Source organism: Sturnira hondurensis, unplaced genomic scaffold (assembly GCF_014824575.4).
Source record: "Sturnira hondurensis isolate 20B ecotype Veracruz unplaced genomic scaffold, ASM1482457v3 Scaffold0000648, whole genome shotgun sequence".
NCBI classification, from domain to species: Eukaryota; Metazoa; Chordata; class Mammalia; order Chiroptera; family Phyllostomidae; genus Sturnira; species Sturnira hondurensis.
Window position 1 is genome coordinate 1,276,991 of NW_028073279.1, and position 24,494 is coordinate 1,301,484.

The following is a 24,494-nucleotide window of genomic DNA, read 5'->3' on the forward strand; positions in this document are numbered from 1 at the left end:
ATGCTCCGTCTGGGCTGATATAACCCTCATGGTCTGACTTCTTACCTGTCTACCTGGAACCGCACTTCTCCTGCCTCCTATGCTCTGACCACCACAGAGGCCTTCTATTTCTTCTCTTTGTTCCACGATACAAACTCTACCTTTGTTTCTTAGTTCTCCTAAATGCTGTTTCCTTGTTTTCATCATTCTCATTATGGGCACCTAAACTATCCTTCCAGTCCCTCCCTATCCCACCCATCGGCCTCTTTGAGTTGTCTGCACAGCCCTTATCACCATCTCAGTTTTCTTATGTGTTTATGCCTTGTTTGTCACCTGAACAGGGGATAGAGTATTCTGTTTGTAGACCTGACCTACTCAGGAAGTCACCTTCAGGAGTTTCTATACACGCTCATAGTTTCCTGCGTCTCTATCCTTGAGGGAGGGGAGGGAGCGTTAGTGTTCCTTTGACAATTCTAAGGCATGTCTATACCCCTGGAGGTTGCAAAATGAAATTAAACCTGGGTTGCCCACAGCAGTGACTTTTTCATTAACATACCCCTTATTTACTTTCTTTCTGTCTCTTTCTTTCACTGTGCTTCTTGAGATCTTGTCCCAGAAAAGCAATTTACACTCAAATCCTTGTGTGGTGGCCTGTTTTTGGAGGAATGCAAATTAAGATGGCCTGCCTCTCCTTAGGATGTAAGCTGCATAACAGCAGGAACTTATCTGTCTTGCTTACTACTGGGTCCTGATCCCCAGTGCCTTAAACTAATTATCCTGTACTAGTATTGTATTTAATACTAGTTGTACTAGTTTGTACTATTGTGTTTAATACAATAAATATATATTAAATAAATGATTGAATAAATGAATGAGGATTCCTCCCTTGAAACTTTATTCATGTTTATCTGTTTGTTTACCTCTAATTCATTGGTCAACCTCCTTCCATTTCTTTAGCCATTCTCAAGGACAGGCTGTACTACCAGCTGGTGCATGCATTAGAGCAGTGAGCTCTCAGGACTATACTTCCAGGGATCATTTCTACTGTTTGTTCTGGAGCAGTGAGCTCTGCAAAAGCTCCCAGTTCCCATTACCTGTCCAGACCATTTCACCCTCCACGTCACTGCCAGAGAAATCGGAGACTGATTCTCTGTTGGAGCAATCAGCACCCATTCCCTGCGGTCTTACGGATATGAAAGTGAGTCTTGGGTTAAACCTTCCCCTCTTCTGTGGTAGAAGTGATGGCCATGTGGAAAAGGAGAAGGGACCTCAGTGGCCCCAGTGGTGCCTCAACCATTTGCTCTTGTCATTGGCACAGACCTTCTTTCATGTTATATATTCATCTGCTCCACTACTGGGCTCTGGATTGTTCACTGGAAGGGCCCCTCAGAAGTTTTTGTATCCTCTGGGGCCTCACAGAGCCAGCCCCTGGCATTGACTAGTCAGAGTAAATGTGTTGCCTTGTGGAAGGTAGCCTTTATATTTTTCCACGGGAAGATGAGCTTCCAATGTTTGCAGGTTCAGAGCTATGTGGCTTGGAATTAGTAGATTTTTTAATGTGCCTAGAGGAGAGGTCAGAAAAGTTTTCCAGTAAAGGGCCAATAGTAAACACTTCAGGCTTTGCAGATCATACGGTCTCTGTTGTAACTACCCAACTTTGCTGTTGTAGCTAAAAGCAGACATAGGCAACATGCAAACAAATGAGTGAGACTGGGTCCCACTAAAATAAAAAAATGCAACAACAAAAAACACAGGCAGGGAGTTGGATTTGGACCATGGACCATGGTTTGTCAATCACTCCTTCAGAGCAATGGGTGAACCCGGTGAGTGTTTCTTTCCTAATCTGCCTTCCACCTCTGAGCCAAGCAATTCTGTCTTAATGGCAATAAGGTCTCCACTCATCTTTCATTTTGTTTATCTACAAGTTGAATAATAAAGACTAAAATGTGGTAATGGCAAAAGAGAAAAATACATAATTTACATTTATTCAGTGTTTACTATATATCAGACATGTATAAGTTGTAGTCTCTTACCCCTCATTTCAACACTATATAGATGGTGATATTCTTGTTTTCATCCTATGGATAGGCATTTGAGGCTTGGAGAGCCCACCTAACTTGCCCAAGGTCACATGGCTTGCACATGGTTGAAGTCAAATTTGAACTCGGAATCACCTGAACCTGAGCTTTTAACCACTACTTTATAATAATGGCCACTGGGTGGGTACATAAATAAAAATCACAAAATGAATTTTATTGATGAAAGATGAAAGCAACAACTAGATAGACACCTATAGAGCAGTACATATTCATTTCCCCTTTTGGTTTGATGGAAGTTCAAAGTCCATCTTTGATGATATTACATCTCCCGGCTCTGTTTTGTGAATTCAGATGCCTGCAAGAAATTCCACATCCTTTTGTTCTTTGTGACAGGCCAGTTTGGATGGGAAGGTTTAAAACTCCCTAAACTCTTTGAACATGCAGAACATTGATCTTCACAAACCATTTGAAACACCCTAAGGAGGTTACAAATTACAAGCAATGCTTGTTTTAAGTGCATGTGTGCGAAACCTCGGGGACCTTTTGCCTCAGAACACACCACCGAAGCTTTTCTCTCCCCCTCTGTGTATTCTTTGCTGTCAGACCCCAAATAACAAAATGGTATTATGTTGCTAGAGTGCCTTGTTCTCATGGAAAAACTCTTCTCCTGCCAACGATGTGGGGGCTGTCTGACCCCACTTTGGTGTGATGTGATGTCCTGTGTGCTTTTCTGAACCCTGGTGCAAGCTGGGGGTTGGTATTTCCTGCTGAGCAGGCTGGTGGTCCTGCCTTCTGCGTTGGTGGGAACACGACTGTAGATTCTGTAAGAAGTACTCTGAGCCTCCGCACTGCTGGGCCCCCTCGGTCATTTTCTTAGTGGTATTTATAAAGCCTCGATTGTGGCATACCAGACTGAACACACCTTCAGAATAGGAGCTATGATTTCTTTTTCATCTCTTAGCCTTGGTGTTTGGGGCCTGGCATTACTTAATATATGTAAATAGTGAATTTTGGTAGAGTTGAACTCCTGATCATTTCTCCAGCCTCATTGCTCAGCCCCAGTCCTCTGTGCAGGTTGGCCGAGTGGTTGGGAGCACAGGGCCGGAGTCAGACAGAGTCAGGTTTTCCATACAGGCACCTGTCCTGCATAGTTGTAGCTTTTGACCAAGTTACTTAACTTTCCTGTGCTTCAGTTTCCCTTTCCGTGCATTGGAAGAGAATAATAGTACCTATCGTATTTGTGGGATTTCTGTGTGAATTATGTAATGACACACCTGTAAAGCATGGGGAAGAATCCCTATCCCTATTCTCATTCTTAAGACCATTTCTGCTTATTTCATTCTTCTTTTCTCTTCTTTCAGTGGATAACGTGCTCATCTTCAGGCCTCGGCTTCCTTCTCCCCAGTACTTGGCTAGTAGCCCTCTTTAGTATGTTCTTTATCACGGTATCGATCACTGCTTTTTTCACTTGCTGTCTCCCCCAGTGCTCAGCCCACAGCCCATGTTAAATAAAATATTAAACAATTCAATGAGAGGAAAGTAGATTTAAAGGTCAAACTTAACTGCTCACCATTCTTCTCAGTGCCATAAAGTACAACAAGCAGAGTGATCATCAAGCAAAAAAGAAAAAGGACTCACGGACGTGGCTGACCATGGTGATTGTGGTGGGGAGGGGTTGGTCGAGGTATATAGAAGAGGGTATGAGGGGGACAAATGGTGATAACACACACAGACACACACACACGCACACACACCAAACAGCCCAGCTTCTCTGCTCGGATCCTTGCAATGGCCTGCACCCCAGCCTCAGTAAATGCCCCAGTCCTCCCAGCAGTCTGCACCTCCCCCATAATCTGTCTGCCGCCCCCATCAATTCTGGCTGTGTCTCCTATTGCTCTTCCTTATGGCCACTTTGCCCCTCTGGTGTCCTTGTTCCCTGAGTTCACAGACATCATCTCATTCAAGGGGTTTGTGCTTATTGTTCCTACTATCTGGAATGTTCTCCCCCAGGGGCCTGTGGTTTTCTCCTTCACTGTGTTTATATCTTTGCTGAAATATTACTTCTGGGTGAGGTTTTCTGTGACCATTCTGTTTAAAATTGCAGACCACCTCTTTTTCTGCATTCTTTTATTTCCCATCCTTGCTCTAAAATACTACATAATTTACTTAAAAGGAAAAGTCTAGCCTGGCTAGTATAGCTCAGTGGATTGAGCACAGGCCTGTGAACCAGAGGGCTGCGGGTTTGATTCCCGGTCAGAGCACATGCCTGGGTTGCAGGCCAGGTCCCCAGTGGGGGCCATGTGAGAGGCAACCACACATTGATGTTTCTCTTCCTCTCTTTCTCCCTCCCTTCCCCTTTCTAAAAATAAATAAAAATTAAAAAAAGGAAAAGTCTATCACTCTTCTCCCTGACTAGAACAAAAGCTCTCTGAGGGAAGAAATTATATCCCTGTATGGCAGAGCTTAGGGGGTGTAAGCCCTGGAAAGTATTTGCTAAATAAATAAATTCATTAAATTTAAGAATACCCATAGCGCCCCCTCCCCCAGTCTGAGAAAAAATGGAAAATCTTTAATGAGACTTTCTAGAGAGGTTGTGCGACTTTTTGCTAATGCGTGTTCTCGTGCAGTTTTTGAATAAGAATGGCTGTGGGGTGGAGGCTCCTGAGCGAGTTACCAGTTGCACCTACCAGAGGCCTGGCCATAGCTGGTAGGACTAGGTAGCAGCCCCAGAGTCCATGCAGGGCCAGGCATAGAGCATTGGTGACACTGTGTCGGAAGATCCAACGCCCCTCTCCTTGGGGCAGCTCCACAGAGGCATTCCCTCTGCAGGTGTCCCTAACCAGGTGACCGAGGCAAAGACCAGGCTGCTAAACACCCGACGGGCTCTTTTGAGTACTTCCAAATAGTAGCTGGGCCCAGTTACTACACAGTTACTGTATGTTTTAAAGACTTCTCTCATAGAAGAATTCACTGGAGGCTTTGTGGACACTGCAGCAAAAACTACTGAACTGCATCTGGGTCTGGCCATAGTAGGGCTCTTGCCAAGTGCCCACTTTTGCAAAAACACTTCTCTAGTGAAAGCAAGAGCTGCAAATTGACCCATGCCTTTGGAATTGTGGCTTGGGAGAATCGCTTTGTTCTCTTGGATAAATCGCCTAGAGAATATAGCAAGACACAGATATGACAATCGCAGTTTTGTAATACACGTCTTTACAAAGCCAAGAGTTTCCCAGAGGTGTCGGTTAGGATATTGTCTATAAAAGCGCTTTCTAAAATCACAGGTGTCAGAACATCTTTTTCACATGTTTAGATACTTAATTGCTCACTCAATCTTCATAGCAACCACGTGGGACAGACATTATTATTATTATGGGTTGTTGTTATTATTGTGAAGAAACACAAGGGCACGAGGGTCAGGTGACTTGTCTGAGATGACCTGGCCAGGAGGAGGGAGGAGAAGGGTGAAGACGTGCGCTGGGCTCATGGTTTCCTGCTCTGCCGTGTTGCTACACTGCAGCAAGCCTTGTGGTCTGCTGGAGTGCAGAGATCACTTGCGGTTCTTCCCTCTCATTAATAATTTGGATTTTTCAATTTCCAGTGAACAACTGGACTTGATGTTAGGAATTTGTGCTCCTAGTTAGGAACCCAGGGAAGCTTTGGATCATGCCATGCTGGGTGTTATCTGCACTCAGTCTAATCTTGGATTCCCTTTATAGGCAAAGTTTTCACTGAAGTCAGGAGCTGAGGTAAAAAGGCAACACATTCTGAACCTATAAAAACACCAATTTTAATCCGGATTTGAATCACACCATCAAATTCCAATCAGAAAATGAGTATGTTATTCTGGGATTGCCTCCTGAAATATTTTTCTCTGTCTCTGCCTCTCTCTCTCACACACACACACACATTTTCATATTTCAGACACTAAAATATAAACCACTTACATTTTTGAAATATGAGGAAAAAAGACAGATTTTCCCTCTTTTTCATGCTATGTTTAAAATGTACACCGTCCTCAGGAGTAAGCCTCTGTGCTGGGTTGGGAGTGTTAGTCATGCAACTCCCACTACAAATATCCCCCAAGCACCACTCTGGAAGTGTACCTCTTCGTCTGCCTTTTAATATAAGACAGCGAGCTGAAAGGAAACCGTGTCTGGGGAACGGGTAATCTGAGCTGCCGTGGGTTCCCATAGGAACGCTGGGAACAACGCTTCTCCTATTTATGCGCCCTTGCAGCAGCTGTGTCTTTTGGAGTCTGGCTCTTAGCAAGTGCAAGCAGCAGCTCCAAGCACAGAACTGCCCTAAATGTCTCTTTTTGAAGCCCTTGAGTCTACAGCCTTCTATTTGTGTCTGGCCCCGATTCATCATGGGCCTGAATGCTTCACCTGCTGTACATTTCCAACAGAGCTAAACCAGATTTTTTTAAAAAGAATAATCCCTGGCCAGTGAATCTCAGCAGGAGAGTTGGAAAAGTGAGAAGGGTAGGAGCTAAGGCAGATAGTAATTACTTCCTGCCACCTATGTTTGGAAGGACATTGATCTACCTTACTCACCTGGATGTTTTGCTCTATCTGGAACCCAGCTACCCATTTGGAAGATTAACAACAGTTGGATGCATACCCACAATCACTCTGGGCTTTGGAGTAGTTATGATTCATAGCAGAAATGACATTGTGAATAGGCTAGCACAGATTTTAAAGACATTTTATTTATTCGCAAAGATCCAAGCACTNCTATGTTTGGAAGGACATTGATCTACCTTACTCACCTGGATGTTTTGCTCTATCTGGAACCCAGCTACCCATTTGGAAGATTAACAACAGTTGGATGCATACCCACAATCACTCTGGGCTTTGGAGTAGTTATGATTCATAGCAGAAATGACATTGTGAATAGACTAGCACAGATTTTAAAGACATTTTATTTATTCACAAAGATCCAAGCACTTAATATTTCAGGAGAAGTAGCTAGAAACGTTTACTCACTCACTTATTCATTCATGCACTTACTATTTGGTCCTGTGCCCCTTATGTCATAATATATACCATGTTTTGCTGAAATGGCCTGTTCACCAAATCAGTGAGTCCACCTGGCTGAGCAGTATATCCCCCTTGCATGAAATATAGGAAGTCCTCATCAATTAAGAAGGAAGAAAGAAAAGAAGTGAAAAAGGCTTTATGGGAGTAGCATTTAATATAATTAATATAATATAATATAGTATATCTATATTTGCTTGTGTATGTGATACGGTAGGAATTTATTGTAGTAGACTGTGTATTTCGCATAGCAGCTAACATTTATTGAGCAGTGGCTATGAGCCAGATTTTATGTTAAGTGACTTCCATAGTTTGTTTTATTAAATCCTCACACTAATCATAAAGTACTATTATTTCCCCATTTTATAGACGAGGAAGCAAATATAAAGAGGTTAATTAGCTTGGCTAACATCACACATAGGAAATGGCATGGCCAGAATATGAAGGCAGCCAATTCACCTGGGAGAGTGTGCTCCTCACCACGGCTGTGCTCAGCCTGCACATACGCTGTAATTTCACCCCTGCAAATTCCTGTGGTGAGGGAGAAAGGAGGTTTTTCTAAAACTGTCCTGAGTTGAAGCTGGGGATAGCGCTGTTGCCCAGAGGAAAACACTGCAGGAACGCTGTCCGGTCAGGGCACCCGGAACCCAGAGAAGCTAGACCTATGCTCTGAGGGACAGGGCCCTGACACGGCCGTTGGGACCACGGGGGTCTATTCCGGAGTCTCTCTACCTCCACTCCCCTGTCACCACCCTTCACAACTGAGCAAATTAAAACCTCAAACAAACACCCAAGAAGAATCAGCTCCACCTGGACCTTCCAGGTCTAAATTCAGTGAGGGGTTTCCCTGTCTTCCGTTCGTCTGCCTTCAAGTCCCCCACACCCAACTGCTTAGACCTGGTACAGCTTGGAGGGCGCTCTGAACCAGGGCGCTCTCCATCCATAGCCCACGCCCTGGCTGAAGCTCTCAAAAGCACCAGACCCAGAAAAGAGGTTTCTTTTGTATTTTCAGGAAGAATAACAAATAGATACCACTTGGAAACCTTTAGTCTTGCAGTTGGTGACTCATTTGAGTTCTTCAGAAATCGTACGCCTTTACTGAAAAGACCAAAGTGGGCAGCGTGCTGAGGCCAAGGCTATGAATGATCAGAAGTGTGGCGTCTGGATGCAGAACACAGGTCCTTGATGTGTCTTGGACGCAGTCTCTAGTAAAGAGGACTTTATTGCATCTCTTCCCTACCCAGTGGGCCACGACCCCTATACTTCTTATGTTCCAAGCCTCCCTTCCTTCTTCACTCTCCTTTGCTACCAGTATATTAAAAATGGAAGCAGAAAAACAAGCTTGTTGCTATTTTAAAGTTGTGAGACAAAGTCTGTGTCAGAGGACAGGAGGGAAGGAGAAGTCCGAAGGAGATGAGCAGGGTCGGAGGAAGAAAGAGGCGGAGGGGCCTGGCCGGCTGGAGCTGAGCCTGGAAGATCGGGAGCTGCTGCCTCGGAAAGGAGGAGCCGCGTTTCTCCACTCGGAGCTGAACAGAAGTGGGTTCATGACATTTCAGGGAGGTTTGGGGGGGACCAAGAAAAATGGCGGTCTCAACTTCTTCAGAGAAGTCTGAAAAGTCTGAAGCAAGGTCAAGTGGATTCTGTAAGTGTATTTACATGCAGTCACACTTTCACACCCTCGTTCCATCAATTTGGGGGAAAAATAAATTGTTGATCAAAATCCAGGTATAGATAACAAACATTTCACAATAGAATGGTGAACAGTATAAATGTTAACCTTTGATATAGCTCAGTCATAATACATCCTCATTCCTGATCTCTGCCCGCAATTTAGGAAGATCCCATATATAACATCGAATTTTCTTTTAAAGGTACATTCTGCAGGATTGTTTTGTAAAACCATTTATTGTGTGAGGAGATTCTCAGAAGTTTTCTCAGAAGTTAGTCTTGCTTTCCTATTATTTTAGTTTAGAAAAAAAAACAATTTAAGGACTTCTAAATATTGCACTTTTAAGGTAAGGTAAGCTAATTTGTTTTAAAATGAAGACTAAATACTCTCTTAAGGATGCATATTTGTAAACAGTGTTTTAAAAGTCCATCTTAGACTTATGAGAAAGGAATTGTATAAAAACTAAGCGTGAGACCAAGAAACAATGCAATAATTTTGAACTTAAGAATATTATTTTGAACACTGTTTATGTTGTAATATGAAGCCTCCGTCACTGACAGTGTGTTCCCCCGATAGGCTTCAGGTACAACCCAGAACCCGTAAACTTAGTCACGATTAGTAAACTCCACTAAGAGCCTTGGGCAGAGCATGACCTACACTGCCATGCTGAAAAGGAGGAGGTGATGGCGGATGCTGGAAAGTCAGACAACTCCTAGAAATAAGAACAGCATCTCAGCAGAGAGAAAGAGTCTGTAGTTGCCTGTTGGATACATTGGTCCCATAGGTAAAGAACAAGAAGGAAAATGCTGTGGAACTCTCGTAAATAAAAAAACAACAAATAAAGGGAGCACACTGTAGGAAGTTACGTGGAAATAGGAGATGAAATACACAAGAAGGTGGATCTCCCTCCTGTCCTCTAAATTGCTGTTAATGGCTCAACACTTCTTCTAGTCACCTCCACCAAAGAGTAGAGAGTCACCTCTGATGACCCCTTTCTGTTCAGTCAATCAGCAAATCCTCTCACTCCACTCCACTGGGCCAATATTTCTCAACATCTATTACCGTCTCTCCATTTCTACTTGCCTGAGCTGAGAACCTTCTGCTCTGCCGTCATCCTCTGGTACCCTCTACAAAACTGCCAGATTAATCTTTAAAAGCAGAACTCTGGCCAGGTCACTGCTTGCTCAAAAACTTTGAATGGCTTCCTACTGTGTGCTGGACACAGTCAAAGGTGATCACTTTCAGTAACCATATCACTTAGGGCAGTGGTTCTTGATATGTGGTATCTGGACCATCCGCCTTAGCATCCCCTGGGAACTGGTTAAAAACATACAGATTTTTGACTCTGCAAAACACCTACCCAATCAGAAACTCAGAGTGAACGCAGCAGTTTGTGCTTTAAGAAGTCTTCCAGGTAATTCTGATGCACACTGAAATTTGAGAAGCACTAACTTGGTGATTGAGACTCTTGGCCTCAGATGGTCTCGTCCCAAATCCTTTCTGGTTACTGGCTGTATTCCTTACACAAGTCACTCTCTAGGCCTCAGTTTCCTCACTTTAAAAATGGGGACTAGTTGAGGCTGCCACTCTGAGTTATAAAGAGCAAATCAAATGCTCAACACAGGGGGCTTACCCATACCTAGCCCTCCATAAATATCACTATTACTAGTAACTACTGTTATTAAAGGCTACCCCTACACTGATCCCAAACTACTTCCCACAGGCTGGCTCAGTTGACCCACTCACCAGTCCTGGCAGGCTTTGTACCACTAACACTGCGCCTTGCTCATACATGGCTCCACTGTTTGGCATATGAATCAGTGAGGAGCGAATGCCAGAAAATTCCTGATGCTAATTAAGTGCCTTAGGGAAGGAGCTTAGTTTGAAATTGAATGGAGTGAAAATTTTAATGAATGTTAATGAGGCACTGATTTACTATATGACCTGAGAAAATATGATAAGCCAGTTGCTTGTATTCCCATCTGTGAAATGGGATTAATGTTATCAACCTCCTTTAAAAGAATTACCCCTGCAGAGTCACTGCACAGAGAACGTGCGTGCAGGTGTCGAGAATTCCTGTGATACATAATAATGAGTCACATCTGCAGAAATGGGGACAAGCTATGAATAATCTCTACTAACCAAGGTGGGGACAATGATATTTCTGTTTTGTTTTGAATTATTATCAGTGTTTCCTTGTAACTTTGCTCATGGGAACATACACTGTAAATATTTCCTTTAGACTTCTGTCACATTTGGAGAGGGGTTGCTAGAGAGAATACTGTCTGTTGTGTGGTTAACAATTACTGAGATCACTTGTGAGAATTGTCAATAAGCACATGCCACCTATGCAGAACATCTTAACACTGGAAAATCCCATAAATAAGCTGCTTTGCCCTGTCATAATAAGAGTTGGGGAAAGAGTGTGGATATATGAGGGCACATTCATTATAGTACTATAAGGACTATTACTATATCCTATTTATATATTATATTCTGTTACATATGTTATATTTATAGTAATAAATGTAATTATTAATAGAATAACTGGAGAAATCAATGCTTTGAATCAGTAGTGGGGAATATGTAATACCACCTTCATGTGTGCAGTAGGTACCATGTTATCATCTGTCACCTGCAATGCTCCCCATGACTCATCATTCCTCCTTTAAACCTGGCAAGATGAACTAAAGTCTGATTCTGCCAATATTATAACTGATGTCTTCTGCTCCTAGGCAGCCCCTCTCCCCCTCTAGGCCACAGCAAAGAATCGCCATGGTTATCATCAGTAAAAAGTATTGATGTGGGTGATCTGAACTTCAGGTTCTCATCCTCAGCCCAGGTCTAGCTGGAAGGTCCCCGGAGGATGACTTCATCCGCGACTGAGTGGATGGTCTCTCCTGCCCCTCCTGCTTGGGCCCCTGGAGGCCTCAGTGCTGCTCCCCTCCACACCCTCTGCGAAAGGCACGCTCTTCCTTCTCCGCTGAGTCAGATCTCGGCATCCTGAGGGAATAAGGGAGGTAAACTGGCTCCATGGGGTATTAGGTTGGCTTGGGTAAAGTTATAGGGCTTTTAACAACGGAAGATCACTCTAAAGAAAGAGCCAACTGAAGAAGACTAAGTTTCTGAAGATGAAAACCTCCGACTTACCTTAGATTTTATCATACTTATTGTTTGACCTTGTTCAAACGTCCTTGTCAGATGCAGCTTTTAATTATTTCCGTCAGTGTTCTGTCTCCAGCTTTCACCTGTTGTCTGCCCGGCTCAAACCTTGATCTCCTTGGTTTGACTATACCGGATGTCAGTCACCTGCCTGACCTCAGCTGTGTTTGACCTCCATTACCTGCAATCTCTTCCTGACTCCTGCCCTCATTAGGTCTTCACCGTGCTTGTTATAGGACTGGTTGCCAACAGCAACCATCAGAGAGACACTGGTGAAACCTCAGTTAAAACGTCCTCTCCCAGTGTCATTGTGACATCTATGAGCATTATAACATGTTCACATTTAACTGTAACTTTGGTTAGTCGTATATATTTTTTTTCCAAGAAGGAACCAATAATGTGGTTTTCACATCTCTTACTGGTATAAGTGGGGGGTTTTCCGTAGAACCACAAAGGACAGAGGAAAAATAAGTGACTCCTGCTCCTTGTGCGAGGCACTGGCCACGTATCAAGTCTCAAACTTGATTTCTTTCTGGGCTCTATAAAGCCCTAGTATTCCTTGTCTTTTCTTTCTAGGGCTTTTGTAACAGAGTTCCACAAAGCAAGCAGCTTAAAACAACAGAAATTTATTTTCTCATAGCCCTGGAGGCTGAAAGTCCAAAGCCAAGGTGTTGGCAGTGTTGGTTCCTTCTGAGGGCTCTGAGGCGGCATCTGTTCTATGCCTACCTCTGGTTTCTTGATGTTCCTGGCTGGTAGATGCATCTGCCTCATTGTCCTCCCGTGGCATTCCCAGGGTGCCCCTCTCTTCTTCTGATTAGAACTTAAGTTGTATTGGATTAAGGGCCACACTTCTCCAGTATGACCACAGCTTAACTTCCTATGTCTGTGACAACCCTATTTCCAAGTAAAATCACACTTTGAGGTACTGGGGGATAGGAGTTCAACATGTCTTTTTGAGGGACACAATTCAACCCAGAATGTCCCCTCCTATTTCTACCACACCCCTGACTTCGTTTTCAACATGAACCCCAAATGGAATTTCTTATGTTGTCTTGGACAGAGCACATGTGGGGTTTTGGGTGGGTCTGACTGGGGTCGACCCCCACTTCCCTTCTTGCTATCTTAGGGCATATTTTTACATGTTCTGACCAGTTTTGCAACTTTCAAAATAGAGATAATATCTACTGTGCAGGAATATTGAATTCCTACCACCTAGGAATATCAAATTAATGTACAGTACATTGTAAGTTCTCAAGAAATTCTAGTAAACTTTTTTCTTCAATGAGTGGTTATTAAATAGAGGAGAAAAATCTCGATTGAAATGAACCTTCACATCAATGTTTCTCTCGGAGCTAATAATAAACATTTCAGTCCCACCAACTGCCAATGGCATCATAAAGTCCTTTCAGTTTGTCAGCCTGTGAACCTCAACTGAAACCGCAGAGTTGTGGGTAAATGCTTTAAAACAATTGCTCCTGACATTTTGGTAACAATGCATCCATTAGGCCACGTCTCTTGTGTGATATCTCCTCTTGTGAAAATAAACAAGGGCTTAAATGATCTGGCTTTAAAAGCTCTATAAAATCTGCATTTCTGCACTCTGTTCTATGATTCATAAAGGAACCTTCTATTTTGGTGTGCCTGGATAAATCTAGCCATGTAAACTTTGAAAAGCCTTTGAATTAAAAAACGTGGTCTGGTGTACTGCATGGCCACCTAATGAGGGAGAAGAGGCAGGCACTGCATCACCAAAGATCACTTTATTTAAGCTTAATTCGTTCTTGGAAGATTATTTACTCCCCTATTTGTATATATTAAAAAAAAAAAGGTCTGTCAGGGCTAGATGCATCTGATTTTTGCAGATGTGGTGTGACTTCTGGAATCTTTAAAGATCCATCTTAAATATGCTTTTAGGTCTTCCTTTTGTGAAACTTTGACAGCGTAATAGAATTAGATTTGCTGAATTTCACTAAACTGTAAAGTACCATGTCATCAGCTTCACTCACTTCTCAAAAAATATTTCTCTCTGGTACTGCTCATCAATCTAGCTTTTCAGCCCCTAAACACGAAACTTTGAAACAAAAAGGATGACTCCATCAGTTTTGCAAGTGACAAGATGTTAAACATTTAACAGCCCCGCATTGTAGCAACAGCTGCCTCTGGATAGCAGACTTGCTTAGGTTTGGTTTAGAGTAAAAGGGAGGAGGAAGAGAAGAAGAAAGAGGGAAGGAAAAGAAACGACCCTTTGCAGACACGTGCTTGCTGAACAAACATTTTCTCCCGAGAGAACGTTTCAGTGCAAGGGATCAGGCTCCCAACTTCTAGCAGTTCCCTGTTTCTCCGCCTTCTCAGGGACTCGCTTCAGTAAGGGCACTTAGTGCATTGGATCAAAATTATTTTTTCACTGAGGGAAGGGATGGAGCTTCAGTCAAGTACATGCCCAAATCCCACTATAAGTGTTCAAAAATTTTTAGCCGAATGAATGACCTACAAAAGCACATGTGGCCTGCCAGGTCACGCCAATTTTCTCCACAGCCAGAAGAAATTGTGCTCCTCGTCTCGGGCACTTCTGCCGTTGTTTCCAGCCAGTCACGCAGCGCTGACTGAGAAACCTGTGTACGTGGTTGATCCAACAAGCAAATCTTTTGACAGAGCCTTTGTTAATGATCCAAAACTAGCATCAACATTAAGGACCCAAGAGTGGATTTTTCTTCGAGTGTCTTGTCATCAGCAAGGCTCTTGAGATAACAAGAGTCATCTGCGGTTTTCCACGGTGAGCCATTCACCTGGGCGCAATGTGGACAGGGCCCAATCTGGGGGCTCGCATGGTCTGCTCAGTCCTGAAGCTTGTTAAGGGAGGAGTTGTCCACGCGGAGGGAGGGGTGTGCTGCAGTGAAATGGCCATTTTGAAGAACATAGTATGAAGCTCCCAACAGGGAAGCCAGAACAGTATAAATAGCACTCTGTCAGTGGTAGGTGCTGGTTCCTTCAATGAACTTTTGATGAGGAACCGCCGTGTGCCAAGTGCTATTCCAGGCACTAAAAATGAAGGCAGATGGGAGTGATGTGGGAGTAGAGATGCATGTAAAGAGAAATAGGGCATATGGCTGAGACGCTGGGCAGTTAACTCAGTAGGTCTCAGTTTCATCACCCACCTTTCAATGCCTCTGCATTGAACAAATGCCTCTGCTTCTAACAAACTAGAAGCTGTGAATCTTTTTTGTAAGTTAATTCCATTTTTAAAAAAAAACATGATGTCTGTATCTTTCTGACTTGATTTCCTTTTCCTCATCATTTGAGGAGATAGCCTCATAAACAGATGACCATGTGAATGGTGCCATCAATACAGTATTAGCTGAGTGCTGAGAGCCAGGTTGGCATGGTTTCAGGGGCCAATCCTGGGTCCCAAGTGAAACTTCACTGTGCCTGTGTCACTCGGGTCTTACCGTTAGCACCATACTTTGTCTACCCAGCTGCATCTTTCAAATGACCCATTCCAACCACAGCTGCAGAAACCATGCTCATTGGCTGTCAGCCAGAGTTCAAAGTCACGCCCCTGTGCAACTTCAACACAGAAAACTGGTTTCTGTAACTAGTGCCACCCAGAGCCTCACATGCTTACTGCCTGGATGCAGAGTCTGAGGTCTTAGTGACCAGAAGGGAAGCTGTATGAAGGAAAGCTCTTCTCTTCCTTGCAATTTCCCTTGGATACTAAGCTCACTGGTCTCCATGNCCATGATGTCTGTATCTTTCTGACTTGATTTCCTTTTCCTCATCATTGGAGGAGATAGCCTCATAAACAGATGACCATGTGAATGGTGCCATCAATACGGTATTAGCTGAGTGCTGAGAGCCAGGTTGGCATGGTTTCAGGGGCCAATCCTGGGTCCCAAGTGGAACTTCACTGTGCCTGTGTCACTCGGGTCTTACCGTTAGCACCATACTTTGTCTACCCAGCTGCATCTTTCACATGACCCATTCCAACCACAGCTGCAGAAACCATGCTCATTGGCTGTCAGCCAGAGTTCAAAGTCACGCCCCTGTGCAACTTCAACACAGAAAACTGGTTTCTGTAACTAGTGCCACCCAGAGCCTCACATGCTTACTGCCTGGATGCAGAGTCTGAGGTCTTAGTGACCAGAAGGGAAGCTGTATGAAGGAAAGCTCTTCTCTTCCTTGCAATTTCCCTTGGATACTAAGCTCACCGGTCTCCATGTTTTTCTCTTATATCTACTTCTGCCCACTTGAAATTTCCATGCATCTCTTCTGTTCTCATTACACTGAACTCTTTGCTATTTCTCCAGAGGTACCACACAGGCTTCCATCTCTCTGCCTTTGCCCCTGCTGCTCTTTTCCCCAGCATGCCGTTCCTTTTCTCTCTAGTTGATTAATTCTCCCATACTTAAGTTAAGTAGTAGTGGCTTCAAGAAGCCTCCTTTGCCTCTCCCCAGGCTCCTGGGACATCCTGCACCTGATTCAGTACTTCCTGTTGGCTCCTCCGACCTCCTCACTAGACTGACTTCTCTCAGGGCTGCGGAGGCATGCTCTTCATCTTTGTATTTCCAATGTCCACCCTAGGATTCAGCACATAGTAGATGCTTAATAAGTGTTAAATGAATGCATCTTAAGTGGAACATCCTAAAGGAAGATTTAATAGAATCGGGAAAATGGAGGAGTTATAGTATTAAAAGAACATGACCACACATTGAGTCTTTCTCATCTGTAAGTGAAATATTGTTCCCTTTTAAACAGAGAAAATAAGGGAAACACAAAGAGGGGGGAGAGAACAAAAGATAATGTCTTCAGCTTTTTGTGAGTGTTTATACAAGATGAGCTACCAGAAAGACACACACACACACACACACACACATCTCCTCTCCAGATAGGGCCAGACACAGTGCCACATATGTTAGTAGGAGCTCAACACATATTTGTGAGTTAACTGATTAATTTCATGAGCTTTCCAATTCTAGCAAACTTTGTATACTGCTCACACTTCTATATTTCTTTGCCTAAGATAAAGAGCTTAAGTATAGACAAATATAACACATTGATCTTTCTGCTTCAGAACAAATTATAGTATAAGGTGCTGGCCTAATTCAATGAAGAGTAATTGAAAAAAAGAAACAAAACAAGAAACTCAATAATATTTTAATTACCTCTTTTTTTCTGCTTTTGTATGGATATAAGAAAAAGAGTGGGGAGTTACTGCCCTTTGTGATAAAGATCTCTCTGTAAGTAAGAATGAGAGGTAAATAATGTAGTTCAACTTCTCCAGGTAGTGTGTAAACTCAGAACTGTCTACACATTCACAAGGAAAGGCAGTAAAAAATATACAAGCTGCAGAAAACTTGTCTAAAAATGAAATTCAGATTACTCAACACCAAAAAGTAGTTCATAGGTGCTTTCCTAGTCAAATACCATATCCTTCCATATATGTCATAGTAAAAGCAACATCCAACATCTTAACATGATTTTTATCAATGTTTATTTTACTTCTTTAATGATTCTACAATTTTCACCCTCCGTATCTGATAAAGTAGTATTGAAGAAGAACTTTCTTGCCCTGAACAATTTAGAAGAACTAAGCATCATCTTGCCCTGAACAATTAAAAAAACTGTTTTTTAATATACAATGAAAAATGTTCATTTGTGTAAAACCAATGTATTTAGATTTTTTATTTCTCAGTACTTTCCATCCTTTCCATTTTCATGTAGTACGCTAGCACTTAGCAGGCACATTCACAATTAGCTACAGTTTTCTTTTCAAGGATTACAAAGAAAGAAAAATTGAATCCTTAAAAGTCATTTCCCTCAATTTATGTCATTTTCATGTAAATAGCTGCTCAGTAGAAAACACACAGAAATCCTGACTTTAATCCAAAAGGCAGGGTTTTTTGGGAATGGTCAACATTGTTGAATTTGACAAATGAGCAGTGTCTGTAGGTAAGGAAAAGCTGTAAGAAACACATGGGTAAGGCATCTATTTAAGAGAAAAAGGAGTGTCCTACTACCTCAAAGAGAGTAAGTGATAAAAAGGAGAAGAGAGTGCCTGAATTAGGGTTCTGAAATCCAAGTAGGCACAGGCTTTTTCATCTCAGCCTCAGAAAGGTGTTCATTCATCTCTGGGCAGAATTGTGAAATAGTGGATGATTATCTTTATTTTAAAACAAAACAACACAAACTTTCAAAGGATGGTACTAAGGGTTTTTGTATGTATTTTCTCCAATCCTTGCAAAAACTAAAACAAAGTAATATCATGATACCTATTTTATAGTAAGCCTGGAAGACCAAAGTGTATACCATTCTTAGGAGGCAGAACTGGGATTTGAACACAAATATCTCTGGCTTCAAGATGCATACTCTCCTCCGGTTAGCACACCAGTTCCCACTTCCGTGGTCTGAAAATCATCCTCTCCCTTCCCAGCCTCTCTTCTGATGGGCACTTTCCCTGGACCAGGTTCTGACAATGAAGTCACTGTTTTCCTGCTGAGAGGATGCAGGACAGAAAACCATGCCAGTACACACTAGCCCCTTTCGCCTGACTTCAATGGAGATGTAATCACTGGAGCGAGAGCATCCATTTTGTTACCATGTAGCCGCAAACGTGATAAAGACAGACCAACAGGTTGAAGACAGAGAAGGAAAGAAAATGAGCCTGTAGCCTGACAAGCAGCAGAACCATTGCCATGACTATCTCCTTACAAACTTCTTGTTATGTGTGAGAAGCAAGCCACTGATTTATTAAACAATCGTTCATGGAGCTTTCTCTTACTTTCAGCTGAAAACTTTTCTAAGGAGCCATTAGTGCTAACTGAAAGCTCACTAGTGTGGTATTAGGTGACTAATGATGTATTAGTCGGCCAGGAAGACACGATCTTTCCCTTTCCCACTTACTATTCCTTGTCATGACACTGGTGCGGAGAGACTCATCTTTTCTCTTCCCCTTTCAGAAGGACAGCAAAGGGCTGGCTCCCTAGGTCCAGAGATTTCCCCTTCTTAGCAAAGCCATTTCCCAGCCTAGAGGGGTAGTTTTATCATGAAACAGTCACCTACATGTTCCCTGTTCCATTTGCTTTTTAAATATACAAAGAGTAAAGGTGTAGGATCCTCCTATGGAGTAACCATTCTGAGGTATAATATGAACTCAGGGAATCGTGTGCAGTTGGATAATTCTCTGTTTACAACTTTCTTCTACAAACTATGTTTAAATTTATACCATGTGCTGCTAATGAGTCCATGTCCAACCAGCTTTCCTTATCTTTCATTCTACATTTTCATTGTCTTTTCTCTTGTGTACAGATTCATTGCCAGGGAACCCATAGCTGTTCTTTCTCCAAAAATTCACTGTCCTTTCCAGACAAAGACAAATGGGTGACTTGCTGGACCTACCTCCCCAGGCAGTAGGCCAATGGACTATCTCCACCCACAATCAGTAGTGCCTCCTTCTGTGTTTACTGACCTAAGAGTCACGTGCCCACTGGTTAATATATCAAATTGTATTATATGAGGTCTCTCTGGAAAAAGTTCAACCATTGTTAAAATAACGAGAATGGTTTACATGATATCGATATAACCTGGCAACCAAGGAGAGTGGACTAGAATGCACATGAGTGAACAATGACAACCTCACTGCACTGCACTAGTCAGTGGGGCTGGGAGACGCTGCTGAGTGAGCATGTGTACTGTGTGGCTGTTATATTCAAATGACTGAGTGAGTAGAGCAATGAACCTTCATCCAGTGTTGCATTAAGCTTGAACATTCCTCTGTGGTTACTGTTTGGATGATTCAGAAGGTTGCAGCTATGGGCAACTAGTGATTGGCAGCTTCATCAAAACAGTGCGTTCGCTCATGTATCACATCTTGTGTGTTTTTTTGGGGAAACATCCAATTGCCCAGGTGACTCAGCCCCCCTACAGCCCAGATTTGGTGCCCTGTGACTTCTGGCTTTTCTCAAAACTAAAATCACCTTTGAAAGGGAAGAGATTTCAGACCATCAGTGAGATTCAGGGAAATATGATGGGGCAGCTGATGGTGACTGGGAGAACAGTGGTGACTGTTCTCAAAGTAGGCACCCAACTTTGATGGGGACTGAGGAATCATTGTCCTGTGTGCAATGTTTCTTGTATCTTGTATTTTATTCAGTTAATGTCTCTATTTTGCATATTATATGACTGAACACTTTCTCGACATAACTTGTAAACACATTTGGGGCCTAGTGTTAGTTGTAGACTATTTAAAGGGAGAAAAGATGATACTATGTATTCTTGACATCTCCTGTCTCTAGAAAACTCCTAGCACGATGTAGGCACTCTGTAAACGTTTGTTGAGTAAATGTCTGACTTACTAAGAGAGAGAAAAACGCTCTGCTTCAATTTTCAACCTTAGGTATCCCAAAGGCACTTGAGTTCCTAAGCCTCAGAGCTCATATGACACTCAATTAAAGTCCATGTTGGTAGTGAATGCCAACATGGCTGAAAAAAACGTTTCTTAAATCTCCCCACAGAACTGTATTTCTCCATGTCCTAGGTTTCAAGAAACACTAACGTCGAGCAACAAAAGAGACTTTGGAGTCTAAAAGTTTGCATTTGAATAAGCCATTCATTTATCCAATATGCATATATCTATGACTTACTTACTATACGCTAAGCCAAGCACTGTAATAAATATTAAGAAGGCAAAGACGAAAGATAGGAGACCTCAAGGAACGTACTGTGTGTGTGTGTGTGTGTGTGTGTGTGTGTGTGTGTAAGGGGGAAGTTAACATGATTCTAATGATTAGAACATAGTTTCTATGCCTTCATATAATATGCACAGGATAAGACAGCAAAAAACATGATGGCTGTATAACCAGTTGAGGGTATCTAGGAAGACTTCCTAGAGGAGATTTTGAAGCTGAGTTTGGTCTCTACTGAATCTCTCATGCAATTGTGTGCTAAAAAGTTGGGGTCACAGTGAAATATCTAAAAACCACTCTCAGCATGTGTGCTACTTAAAAGCCTCTTTCAACCCACATTTAAAGGACCCTTGGAGAATGCTTATGGAATATGGGGATCTTACAATTAGAGCCTTATATGCCATCTGCAACTAAATTAAGATAATGTTTTATTCAACCTTTCTTTCAACAGGTTTTCTTTAGTATAGTACACTATGCCAGCAGATATAAAGGTAAAACATTGTTTTATGTGGTTGGGTCTCCCCATCAAGGAACACACGCAACAGAAACAGAATACTAAGTAAAAAGTGGTGAGTGAACTGAAATAAATAAAACTTCTCTTAGAAGAGAGAAAAATCTTTCATCGGGTATAGCAGCAGATTAGGAATGCTTTATAGGGAGCAGTGATGTAACATTGGAGGAAAGGTAGGATCTAGAAATATAGAGATCAGAGGGACAACATTCTACATATACTTGAGCTGGGAGGGGTAGGTCCATAGATGCTGGCAAGTCCTGTGCTTCTTAAATTTTAGTGTATATTCATGCCAGTTAAAATCTTGTTAGAATGTTGCTTGTGACTCGGAAAGTCCACATGGAGCCTGGGAGTGAATGCTGAGTTCCTAATAAGATCTCTGGGTGAAGCTGAAGCTGCTGATTCGCGGGCTGCTCCTGGAGTAGCAAGGATCAAGTTCACGTGTTTCAGTGTGGATGAGAATCCTGAACCCCAAGGTCAGAAGGGACTTGCCCATGCCACATGGTTGATTAGCATAAGAGCAGCTCTCTTACTGAACAGCAGCTCAGCAAGCAGTGCAAAGATCGTGGGCTTTGGAGTCAGGCTGCTCTAGGCTGTTCACTAGTTACAAAGCCTGGGGCAGGTCAGTTGTCCTTTCTGTGCTCCAGGTTTCTCATTTGTAGAATGTTGATAAATAAATCTTACCTTGTAAAAGAGTTGTGATAAGTCAATAAGGCGATTGGCATACAAGAAATGCACAATAGTGCCTGGTACACAGAAAGTGATAAAAACATGTATGTGTCTTCTTTTTCTTTCTTTTTGGCCAGGTTAATACTGTCATCAGTGCATGTAGTCTTACCCAATCACATCTCTTCAGGAGTCTAGGATGTGTTAGCATTCATGACATGTAGTGGGGCAGTTACAACTGGCTGGCAAAAAGGCACCTAATTAAGCCCCCCCGTAAATAAAGATTTTATTATTTTTCACTATCTCTTTGGAAGAGAATGCAGAAATTTCAACATATATCCACTAGTGCATTTGTACTTCTTTGCAATCAAGGCCTTTAAAACATCTGCTCATTAATAGGAAATGCTCAGCTAGTATCATGAATATTAATGGTAGATGGTTTTCATTCCACTTTGATTAATACAGGGATTAATTTTTTGCTGGGTTCACATTTTTTCAGGCTGTATTTATTTATGTATTTATTTATATATGTATATGGATGTATTTTTACACACACACACACACACATCCTCAATCTCATTGTTTCCAGGAAATAATAAAAAATAATGACTCATGGAATGTCTTCTTTAACAGGAAACTTCCACTTTCAAATACTAGCAAGCAAAAGGAAGGATGTTGCCATTTTTGCATTATATGAGGGTTAGATTTAGTCCACATGGGAGGTGTCAAAGGAGAAAAGGAAAAAAAAGTCTATGAAGAATTAAACCTGCTAAACTGTGCAGTGCCATTGTAAGAGCTGCTTCAGAAATCCATTTGGAAATCATTGCTCTTGTATCTGAATCATTATAGAGACACCAGCATAGCCCACTTCTTATTACTGCAAACATAGCAACAGTTGCCATGCTAGCAAGAGATTCAAGCACAAACACTGAAGTCAGGAGGGAGCTGGGCGGGGCCAGAGCTAGAGTCAGGCTGTTGAACAGTGCACAATGCTGCCTGTACAGATTTAATTAGGCCCGTTGTTCTCTTTGGTCCCTGTGCTGTGTCTTGTCAGACATTTCAGCAGAGGAGAAGCAGTCTCAAAAGCAGCATTTTTGGACCAAGTCTTACTTTCAGTCCACACAGCAACCGTCACTGCCAAAGGCAGGATCTGTGGGCTTTGATGTACAGAGTGGGTCTAGGCTTCTGTTTTGGTTGTGAATAGAGACAGGGCCAGGGTTGCTCTTCTTTTCCAGGAATGAAAACTCATAAAACTCTCATCATTAGAAAGTCAGGCTATTCGTTGTCCCAATATGTCATTTCATCTAATTGGAAACTGAGAAATCTGTCACCTTTTATTTAGCCGTTTGCCTCTGGCAAACTTCGCAGGTTCCAGGCAAGTGGCTGGGAATTAGTTAATTAGTATTACAAAATGCTTGAAGAGGAAAGCATACTGTGGCTGGCCCTTTGGGTGATGAGGGAGCCCATTTTAGGTTACTCACAAGCACTACTAAGGATAGAAAAGAACATGAAATTATAGCCTCAGAAGAGCCGTGGCAAGAGTTGCATCTCATTCTCTCTCTCTGGTGCATATGTTGTAACCTAAATGTGTCAGTCACTCACTCTTTCCATGCAAAGCTTTGTGCCTTGCAGCTTATAAAATAGGTGCCACTTTTACATCTGCAGAGCTCTTCTCATGTCTTCACTTCCATTAATTTCCCATTTATTCATCACTTCCTCTTCTGAATGTTTTGTTTGATGTTCTTTTTTTTTTTCATGGAGAAAGCCTGTTTCAAACTAAGGGTGATTTTAAAAGTCAAGGAACTGAAAGGAAAGACTGACATTTTTCACATGCTCCTAACTTTAAGGCTGAATGTCTTTTGTTCAGTGTGAAATAAATCTCCAAGCCTTTCTCCCTTTTTAAATATTAGGGGCTGTAGGCCCCACGAGAGGTTTGTCAACTGATTGCTAGGTGGCGCTAGAGAGCAAAGTAACTCGAAAAAGAGCCACAAGGTTGCCTTAGGTCCACAGCAGCTCTAAGGGGCCTCTCGCACAGAGCCCCACAGCTATTCAGCATAGATTATTTCCAATTCTGATGATTTTTAGAGTACCCGCAGCATGAAAAGCAGAGGGCACTAGCAATCAATTTACACTCTTTGTGTGTGTGTGTGTGTGTGTGTATGCACATATGGGAATTGTTTGCTTATTTCACTGTGGTGCACGTGGACCTATTAGGAGGAGATTTTTAAAACTATAAATAGATGGCTGTGCTTATTTTTTGGACCTCCAGAGAAATAACTTTAACTTCCTGCAAGATCCATCTCAACTTCCCTTAATTTTCCCTCCTTGTTAGGTCACATTCGGGGACATAATGAGGAGGTGTACCAAGTACTTTCACATCCTCATATCAACATGAATAGCTCTTTCTTCCGTCAAACTCATATACCATGACATTGAGGATTTTTCTACTTTTGTTCATTAGAGAAATTATGGGCACCTCAAGAAGATTTGAGCTTAAAAAGAAAGAGATAAAAGGCAGCTGACAGGCATCGTGGCACTTGCTTAGATTCCAGCTACTCTCCTTTGGCTTTTATATTTTTTCAGGGCAGACCCTTAATGAGCTTGATATCTGACCTTCAGCATGTGAGTGACACAAAAAGTATACATCTCTCGGTTGATAACTGCCCCAGTAAAAGAGCTGTCTTGTCCCTGGATTAGACAAGCAATGTCTTGCTCTCCTCGTTACATAAACACTATGAGCAAGGCCGATATAAC

At 42.3% G+C, this 24,494-nt stretch overlaps 1 protein-coding gene and 1 long non-coding RNA gene across 2 annotated transcripts in view; both read right to left on the reverse strand.

The window, feature by feature from the left end:
* The window catches only part of TNNI3K (TNNI3 interacting kinase), a 283,730-nt gene that overhangs the window by 13,829 nt on the left and 245,407 nt on the right, over positions 1 to 24,494 (reverse strand). The window lies entirely within an intron of this gene.
* Positions 1,678 to 19,509, reverse strand: LOC118984434 (uncharacterized). Its single transcript, XR_005065926.1, has 3 exons — positions 19,434 to 19,509; positions 2,144 to 2,153; positions 1,678 to 1,689 (listed from the first exon to the last, which is right to left on the reverse strand). It is a non-coding gene; the product is annotated as an uncharacterized LOC118984434 (long non-coding RNA).